Source organism: Herpailurus yagouaroundi, unplaced genomic scaffold, assembly GCF_014898765.1.
Source record: "Herpailurus yagouaroundi ecotype Mexico unplaced genomic scaffold, PumYag 77, whole genome shotgun sequence".
Lineage (NCBI taxonomy): Eukaryota > Metazoa > Chordata > Mammalia > Carnivora > Felidae > Herpailurus > Herpailurus yagouaroundi.
Window position 1 is genome coordinate 45,912,494 of NW_024412388.1, and position 8,817 is coordinate 45,921,310.

The 8,817-nt window shown below is 41.9% G+C and overlaps 1 pseudogene; it reads right to left on the minus strand.

Moving 5' to 3' along the window:
- Positions 1-4,071: 4,071 nt before the first annotated feature.
- LOC121027934 (uncharacterized) lies at positions 4,072-4,242 on the minus strand (annotated as a pseudogene).
- Between the last annotated feature and the right edge of the window lie 4,575 nt (positions 4,243-8,817).

The following is an 8,817-nucleotide window of genomic DNA, read 5'->3' on the forward strand; positions in this document are numbered from 1 at the left end:
CCCGCCTCCCGGCCGCGGCTGCTCGGGGACGCGGAGGGTCGGCCCCCGCTGGCGGCGCGGCGGCGACGGTGCAGCCCGCCGCGCGCTTCCCGCTGCAGCCCGGGCTGTGTTCGGCTCCCCGCTGCTCCTCCGCGCTCCTCTCTCAGCCCCCAGCCGTGCGAGAGTCCGGGGGGACGAGAGCCAGATGCCGAGCAGAAACTTCTGCAGAGAGCTGTGCTGCCCGGGGCGCGCGGGGCTGGCGCGTGTCCGGCTGCGCGAGCGGGCGAGTGGGCAGCGCGGGCGCTCGGCCACCTTCCTCGGCTGCTGCTTCCTTAATGAATGGGAGCTGCTCCGAGCCCGGCCGGAGCGCCTGCCCCGACTCCCAACTTCTCCTCCCTCCTCTTCCTCCGCCTCCTCCTGCTGCCGTAGCGGCTGCTGTTGTGGTCGCCTGTGTTTGTTTCTGCACTTTATTGCACGAGGTCCTTTTAAAAAGAGAAGGCGGGGGGGGGGGGGGGGGGCATTTGGATCCGAAGGCGACCCCGAAACACCAGCCCCTCCCTTAACTTCCCCAAGACGTGGAATATTTAAGGCCACATTTTCCCCCACCCCCTTCAAAAAAAAAAAAAAAAATCCTAAAAGGAAAAGTTAACTCTCAAACCAGAGAATCCGGGAGCCCCTAGCGTTCAGAAACACCAAGTTGTCACAAAAGGAAAACGATATAAATAAAAAACATTGTCTTGCTGGCCCTTGGGTCGGCCAAAAGTTGAGGCTGTATGCATTCGTTTCTCCTCCCTTACAGATTCGGGGCTTTCAAGGATTTATTTCGGTTTGAATCGTATTAATCGTGAAAATGCTCAGGGAAAAACGCCCGGCACTGGATTCTGAGCTAGATTCTGAAGATAGGAACTTGAGACACGACTTTGGAGCCCGAGCCTGTAGATTTGAATCGCGGCTGTGGCTCTGTGCCTCAGTTTCCCCATATGTAAATGCATACGTTAACTGTTTCTCCCAAATACAGTAACTGTAAAGATTGAATTAGTTAATCCATGTAAGCATCTAGAACGGTGCCCGGTACAAAGAAATGCTACGTAAGAGTTAGCCATGACCTTTATTCCAGTTTCTGGGGATGAAGGCGTCCCAAGCCATCAAGCCACTCTGCAATATCTGTAATATTATTTCACATTATTTTATATGAGTTCATCCTTCTTCCAGGTAGAATACTATATCAACATTTACGGGTCAAGAGTCTTCGCCTATATCTTCTATAGCGCTTGGCAGAGAACTGGGCACACAGTGGACGACAAATGGACACTTTTTCCAGCTGTCTTTTTTGCATATCAAGAAAGAGTTGTAGCTTGCTGATACATTTACACTGACTTGTTGTGGGGTTCAGTGACACCTGTATCCAGCCACCGTCAACCACTTGTCCTTTCCAGAACAGTCCTTTGACACCATTCTCTTGCCCTCCTACTCCCTCTGCTTATGACGCACATCTATCCTTTCTCTAGCTAGCAAAAGGCTTCTGTTGCTCTAGAGTCCTCTGAAATGTCACCTCTCTGAGCCCTTTCTTGACCCTTGGGCAGAATTAACTTCACTTTCAACCTTTGTCGAGAACTATCACCGTCTGGTGTGGCGTTATAGTTAGGAAAAATCAGTTGCACAGCATCTGTACCGTCCCCAGCACAGGGTTTGGTATCTGCTGAATTAAGGTGAAGTCCAGCCTGGACGACAAGTCGGGCTGGCAAAGAAAGGTAAAACCTCTGTCTTCTGGAATCTCCAAGACAGCTTTGGAGCTGGGGCATCCAGATGTGTCACACACACAGCACTCTCAATTCAAATAGCAACAAGTAAAAGCCAGGATAGCTAAGAGAACAGATTCCTTCCTAGCTTTTCAGTGAGACCCACCTCTTGAAATGTTAAAATGGCAGAAACAATACAATGTGATTATTCACGTTCTGAAAGGAATTCGGGGATTCTGGAGTCTTTCCCTTGCCCACTCAACCCTCTTTGTAATGATAATCACCCTTGAAGTTCTAAGTCACCAACCCCTGTCTTTGGAATTTCGATCTGCAAGTAAGTCCAAGTCTTGTTGAAACCTCAGACCCCTCCTATCTTCCCCCCTCCTTGGGCACCTGTGCCACTCAGATGGCTCCTTGTATTCTACTCTGTTCTATCATTAGAATTTTAGAGTTACCTCCTTTTCCATTTCCTGTTTGCTTTTCCTTATCTGCGAAATGACTTTTATTAAGAATAAACATATTTAAGAATAAACATTGTAAAAGCCAGCCTTTTACTGTAGCTAAATGGTATTACAACTCTTCAGTCTTGTCGGTTCCTAAAGTAATTGGGTGAGATTGTTAACTTTAGCTGGCACTAGACTGAATACTAAGAACCTAACATTCAAGTTCTCCAGGTTGAATTCAGCTGCTTGCTAAGAAGGCAAAAAAATCTGTTGTTCCAAGAGCAGATAAGAGGGAAAATGAATGGATGTTGAAGTAAGTTTTATACTTCCATTCACAGGGCTCTGCAGGTTATCTTTTGTTCATAACAAAAAGATCATAGCGCTGATTGAAGCCTGTAGTTGTATGCAAACAAGTACCGTATTTGAATTACTCTTCCAGGGAACAGAATGGTAGAGATACTCATTAAAATTGACGTGAACAAATCACAAGTACAGTGTCAATATCATTCTTTACATAATAGGAAATCAAACCACCTAACCAGATACGTGAACGTGAAGGCATCTTTGCTTTAAACTCTAAAATTGAGCAATCTAACTAGCAAGTTAAATGCAGTGGAACAGACTTCATAGTTTAGAATGGTGTCATTTCAAAGTAATTAAGTCATTAAAATTCCTGGTAAACATAGCTTACCAAAACTCACTCCTGAAAATGGCATCCAGTTCACTAAACTAGTCTGTATAAGAACTATAGCATCAGCAGGGATAAATGCCTTTTTTTAAGATTAACTTATTATGTGTGACAACCACAGCACATCATATTCTTAAATAACTGATACCTCCCAAGAGATTTAAATGGCTTTCATTTCTAAGATCTCCTGTTACCTCATTATTTTATTTCTCTTTCTCTTTAACCCCTAACATTTAATAATTAATCTTTTTTTGTTTTGTTTTGTTTTGTTTTTTGAAAAGGCATGAACTGGTTCTGGAAATATTTAGAGGAAAGGTAACTGAGTGCCTTTACATGAGAGTGTGTAGTCCAAAGGTCAAAGCAAGCCATTGAAATTCACTTAAGGAGACAGATGAGTTTTGGTTATGAAGTACCCCATTTATCCAGTTTCTTTAAAACTGGTACATTCCACCTCTGGATTATACTAAACAAAAATTGCTAGATTGCTTTTTTGTAAGTGCTGGATTTGGAATCATGAGTGTTGCTACAGGAGTGAGTAGAGGCCGCCACAGTAATGGGCCTAGGAAAAGGCAGGAAGGAGGTACCTAGGTGGCTCAGGCAGTTAAAGGGCCAACTCTTGACTTTGGACTCGGGTCATGACCTCCCTGGTATGTGGGATCAAGCCCCGCATGGGCTCTGTGCTGACAGCGGAGCCTGCTTGGGGTTCTCACTCTTCTCTCTCTCTGCCCCCCCCCCCATTTTCTCTGTCTCTGGTTCTCAAAATAAGGAAATAAACTTAAAAAGAAAAAGCAGGAAGGAACAGGGGATTTGAGGTCTGAACATCTTGGATCTGCTGTTTGACCTGAGGCAAACTGAGCAACTTCTCTGAATCTCCGTTTTCTCAACTTTTAATTTCAATTTCAATTTAATTTCAATTTTTCCCTGGTCTTGAGGACTAAAACATTAAAAATGAAAGAACACATTTTGAGAATACTCAATACAAAATAGGCAGTTGATAAATGTTTAGTTGAATGTTAGTATTTTAAGCGAACACTTTATTTCTACAATACACCTAATTTAAACACACATATTCAAAAAGTGTTTATCAACTACTAACTCTGAATATATACCATTTAGTTTGAATTTATCCTTCCCTAAATGCAATGATACCTTAGGCTTCTCTATTCCTGTCTTTTTTTTCTAAATGTGCGATCTCCTGAGATTTCTCCTCCTCCCCGCCCTGAGGGGGTGCGCAGTTCCTTAGAGGTACTGCATTCCCAGGTCCCTGTGGAGTAGACTGAGCAAGCTCCAAAAATCCATTTACTAGATTGTCTTCAGATAAAGGACATATCAGATATTAACCTGATAAGAACAGATACTACACTTGATCTTAGTTCAAAGGCCAAGAAGTGATGCACAATTTCCTGAGATTTCTGAAGTAAGTCAAACATGCTTATTTTTAAAAGCCCATTTAGTTGCATGTTGTTTTCTTCAGGATTGTTTGTGAAACTCAAGAAAAGCCATTTGCTTAAACTAACAATCTTGTACAAGTGAGAGTACTCGCACTGTAAATGCACTTTCACATCTATTACCTCATTTTATCCTTACAAGTCACTGAAGTAGGTGGGGTTGCTTTCATCAGCCCATTTTATAGATGAGAAAACTGAGGCAAGCCCATTTAACTGGCTAGAACTGGTTTTCCCCGTAGGTAAAATGGAAATGATTCTAACATTAGCTCATGCAGTATAAAATAGACCCCTTTACAGTTTATAAATGTATTTACATTCACTGATCTCATTTCAAGTAGATAAGGCAGACATTATTATCTTTGTTTTAGAAATAGAGGTACTGAATTTGGGAAAGATAGGAACTTTGTTTAATGTTTATTTATTTTTGAGACAGAGAGAGACAGAGCATGAACAGGGGAGGGTCAGAGAGAGAGGGAGACACAGAATCTGAAACAGGCTCCAGGCTCTGAGCTGTCAGCACAGAGCCTGACGCGGGGCTCGAACTCACAGACCGCAAGATCATGACCTGAGCCGAAGTCGGACGCCCAACCGACTGAGCCACCCGGGCGCCCCAGGAACTTTCTTTAAAGTTGAAGATAAGGAGATTCCTGAAGCACCACTAGAATCCCAGGTCTCTTAATTTCTAAACCAGGATTCTTTTCTTTACACCACAAGGTCTCACCTTCAAAGGTACTCGGAAATTTCTGCTTCTGCGCAGTGGTTTCACAGAATTAATTTAGAAGGACTGCAGAATCAGCCACATGTCTTTATTTAGAAAGCCGAGAACATTTGCTTTTGTTTTGTTTTTTCTTACAGACTTGAAAAGGAACAACATTGTTGCACCTTGTGTAGAACAAAGGAAGGCTTGGGTTCATGATTTGTCAAGCAGTTATTTGTTACGGAAATGGACCTTTAGTAACAAAACAGTTACTGTAAAGCGGCCTGGATTATGTCAGTACTTCTTCATCTTTTTACCAGCGGTAATCTTTTCGTTAGCTAGAAATTAGGGCAGTCAAGAGCTCACCTTACAGTAATTCAAATAGTTAATGTTGTTATTCAAAGCAACAGAATCTAGAATGGATGGAGGAACTTGCGCATAAAGACGCTGCGGGATTTCTCTCTAGAATAGTGAAACTAGCGCGGTTGGTCGCTCAAAAGGAGACTGATGCTGCCACCTTGTGTCACTGGTGAAAAATGCTGTGATTCCCAAAGAGTGAAATTGTCGTCATTGGGAACTGGGGGATGGGGAATGGCTGGAACTGGAATTCAGCGCTTTTCTATCACGTATGAAATAATCACAGCCAACGATCATCGGGATTTTCCTGATCCACGTATTTCTCATTCACACAACAGATGTGATTATCGAGTGTCTACAGCGTACCGGTCTCCTAGGAGCTAGGGGTGCAGCAACGAAGAAAGCAGACAAAAATTCCTGTCCTCATCGAGCTTTTTAGGTCTCTGGTCGTTTCATATGTGTGCACTCATTTAATACTCTAAACAACCCTATGAGAGAGGTCTTCCCATTTTACGGATGAGGTTACTGGGGCACAGAAAGATTTAGCAACTGGTCTAAGATTACACAGCCACTAGGTGTTAGAGCCTGGATTTGAATGGAGGCGGTCTGATACAGGAGCCACCAGGACTTTGATCATGAGGCTATACCACATAAACTTTGTCCTCTGACCAAGGTACACAAAGATTAGTTGCACAAGAGGTACTTTAGCTTGTGTGTCTGGGAGGAAGAGGTAGAAGGCTGTGTGTGTGTGTGTGAGTGTGTGTGTGTGTACATATTCACTGAAATCTTATATGTACATAATCTGTGTACATATGCACTGTATACATATATGTGCATATAATCACTGTGTAGGTATGGGTATTTATCCACTCGTTTACTCACGAAATTTTCACGAGTACCTCTTTTCTACCAGAATTCATGCAAAGTGCTAGAGATAATCGAATTAAAGCTTTTGCCTCTTTCTTCAAACGACTAATTTTTAGTAGGAGAAAAACATAAACAAATACCTGCAATATAATCATGGCACTTATCACATTTTATTGTAGAGACTTCGTTGTTATCTTCAAAAGGCTATAATCGCCTTGAGACTAAAGCCAAACCTTTGCGTCTAGCATGGTGCATAAAAAGCCTTTAAAAAGTAGTCGTTGAATGAATGATGAGCTGACAGTTGTCAGCTCCACATTCGGCCATCAGGGAATGTTTCAGGGCTGGTAAATCACAGCTGCATAGAAGAGTTGGAAAAGGTGTATGATAATTTGAGTACATAGAAACAAAAGTGTAAAACCTCTGCTTTGCACCATACACAAAACTGAATCCTAGACGGGTCATTGACAAACGTTGAGTGATAAAATACAGCTTTGGGGGATAAAACAAAGGAGAACATATTCAGGAACTGTGATAGGCAAAGATTTCTTATATAGGAATAAAAAGCATTAATGACCAAAGAAGAGACATACATTGGAACTCATGAAAATTAAGAACTTATGTGTATAAAATACATGTCAGGTCCACCAGACTATGGCCAATGTACTAAATTCATCCTGCTATATGTCTTTGTACAGCCTGTGAGCTCAAAATGGTTTTTATATTTTCACGTGGTTGAAAAAAGTCAGGGGAAGAATAATAATGTAATGATATGTGAAATGCACATGAAATTCAAAATATCAGTGTCCATAAATAAAGTTTTATTGGAATACAGCCATGCTTATTCATTTAATGTATGGCTGTCTACAGATGCTTTTTTCCTACAGTGGCAGAGTTGAGTAGCAGCAACAGAGATCACATGGCTTACAAAGTCTAAAATAATTACCATCTGGCCCTTTATAGAAAAAGTTTGCTGACGGCAAAAATACACAAGTGAGAAAATGAAAAGGCAATTAGGGCAGATCAGGAAAAGACATATATTTACAAAGAGGACTCATATCCAGATTATATAAAGAACTACAAATCAGTTGGAAAAATATAGACAACCCCAATTTTTTTTTGGGGGGGGGGACAGAAAAAAACCTTCAACAAGCACTTTGCAAGAGGATATACAAGTGGCCAGTAAGCATAGGACAAAGTACTCAACATCATAAGTCATTAGGGAAATGCGAATTAAGACCCAATTAAATCCCACTATATACCTATCAGAATAACTACTATGAAAAATCCTGACACTATCAAGCGTTGGTGAGGATGTGGGCCAACTGGAGTGAAAATTGGTATAGCTACTTTGGAAAAGTCTTTGGCAATATCTACTAACACTAACCATATGCCTAGCCTATGGCCCAGCAGTTCCACTCCTGGGGATGTGCCCAACGAAGATAAGGGCATATGTCCACCTAAAGACCTGTGCAAGATGATTCATAGCAGCTTTATTTATTCATGATAGCTCACAAATGGAAGCAACACAAGCACCCATCAAAACAGAATGACTATATAATACACAATGGAATACTATGGAGTGGTGAAAAAGAAAGGACTCCATCTACACAGAGGAGCATGGATGAATCCCTCATACGTAATGTCTAAACAAAGAAAGCGACACAAGAACGCATACTACATTGCTTTATAAGAAGTGTGAAAACAGTTAACTAGTCTATGGTGATAGAACTCAGAAGAGTGGTCGCTTTGGGAGGAGGGGTTATTAACTGGGCACAGGTATGTGAAAGCTTCCTGGGTGCTTGATTTGAATGGTGCTTACATAGATATACACATATGTGAAATTTAATAGTATGAAATCAATACGTGGGCATAAAGTTTTGGGCTTCATTGCTTGTATGTTATACCACAAGTTTAAGAGACTTAAACTATAAAAAGGTAGCCAAAGTAGAAGTGAAATATGAATAAGGAAGGGAACAGTTGTGTATGGTACGGATGGGAAAAGGGAGAAATGGAACAATTTCTTCAATATGCCAGATTGTTATCATTGGATTACATTTATCTACTTGATGTTTGGCCAACAGGGAGTTAATAATTCTTCTGAAAATTTAACCTACCTAGTCATCCCAACTCCAAAACAGATGCCAGCCCCACCTTGCACTTGGACCACATTAACGGCCATGGCCATATGGACATCTCTTTCTCAGATATTTCGTGGTCGTCCACCTCGCCTAGTTCTGCATAGGCACTGCCTTCCCAAAAAGCATGTCTACAAGGCAACCTTTCAACCTGAAGAAAAAAAGATGGGGAATGCGAGGAAGTCCAGAGTGAGGGCAAAGTAACACTAAGACAACTTCACTGACTATAGTGGACTCACACCCTTTGGAGGGGTAATTCACCCCTTTGGCGGGGGTGAATCCACTCACACCTTGGAATGGTCACCGCTCCAAAGATATGTTTATGTCCTAATTGTCAGAACCTGTGATTGTGACCTTATTTGGAAAAAGCGTCTTTGTAGATGTAATTAAGGTTCTTGAGATCATCCTGCATTACGAAGTTGGGACCAGAATCCAAAGACAAGTGTCCTTTTAAGACACAGAAG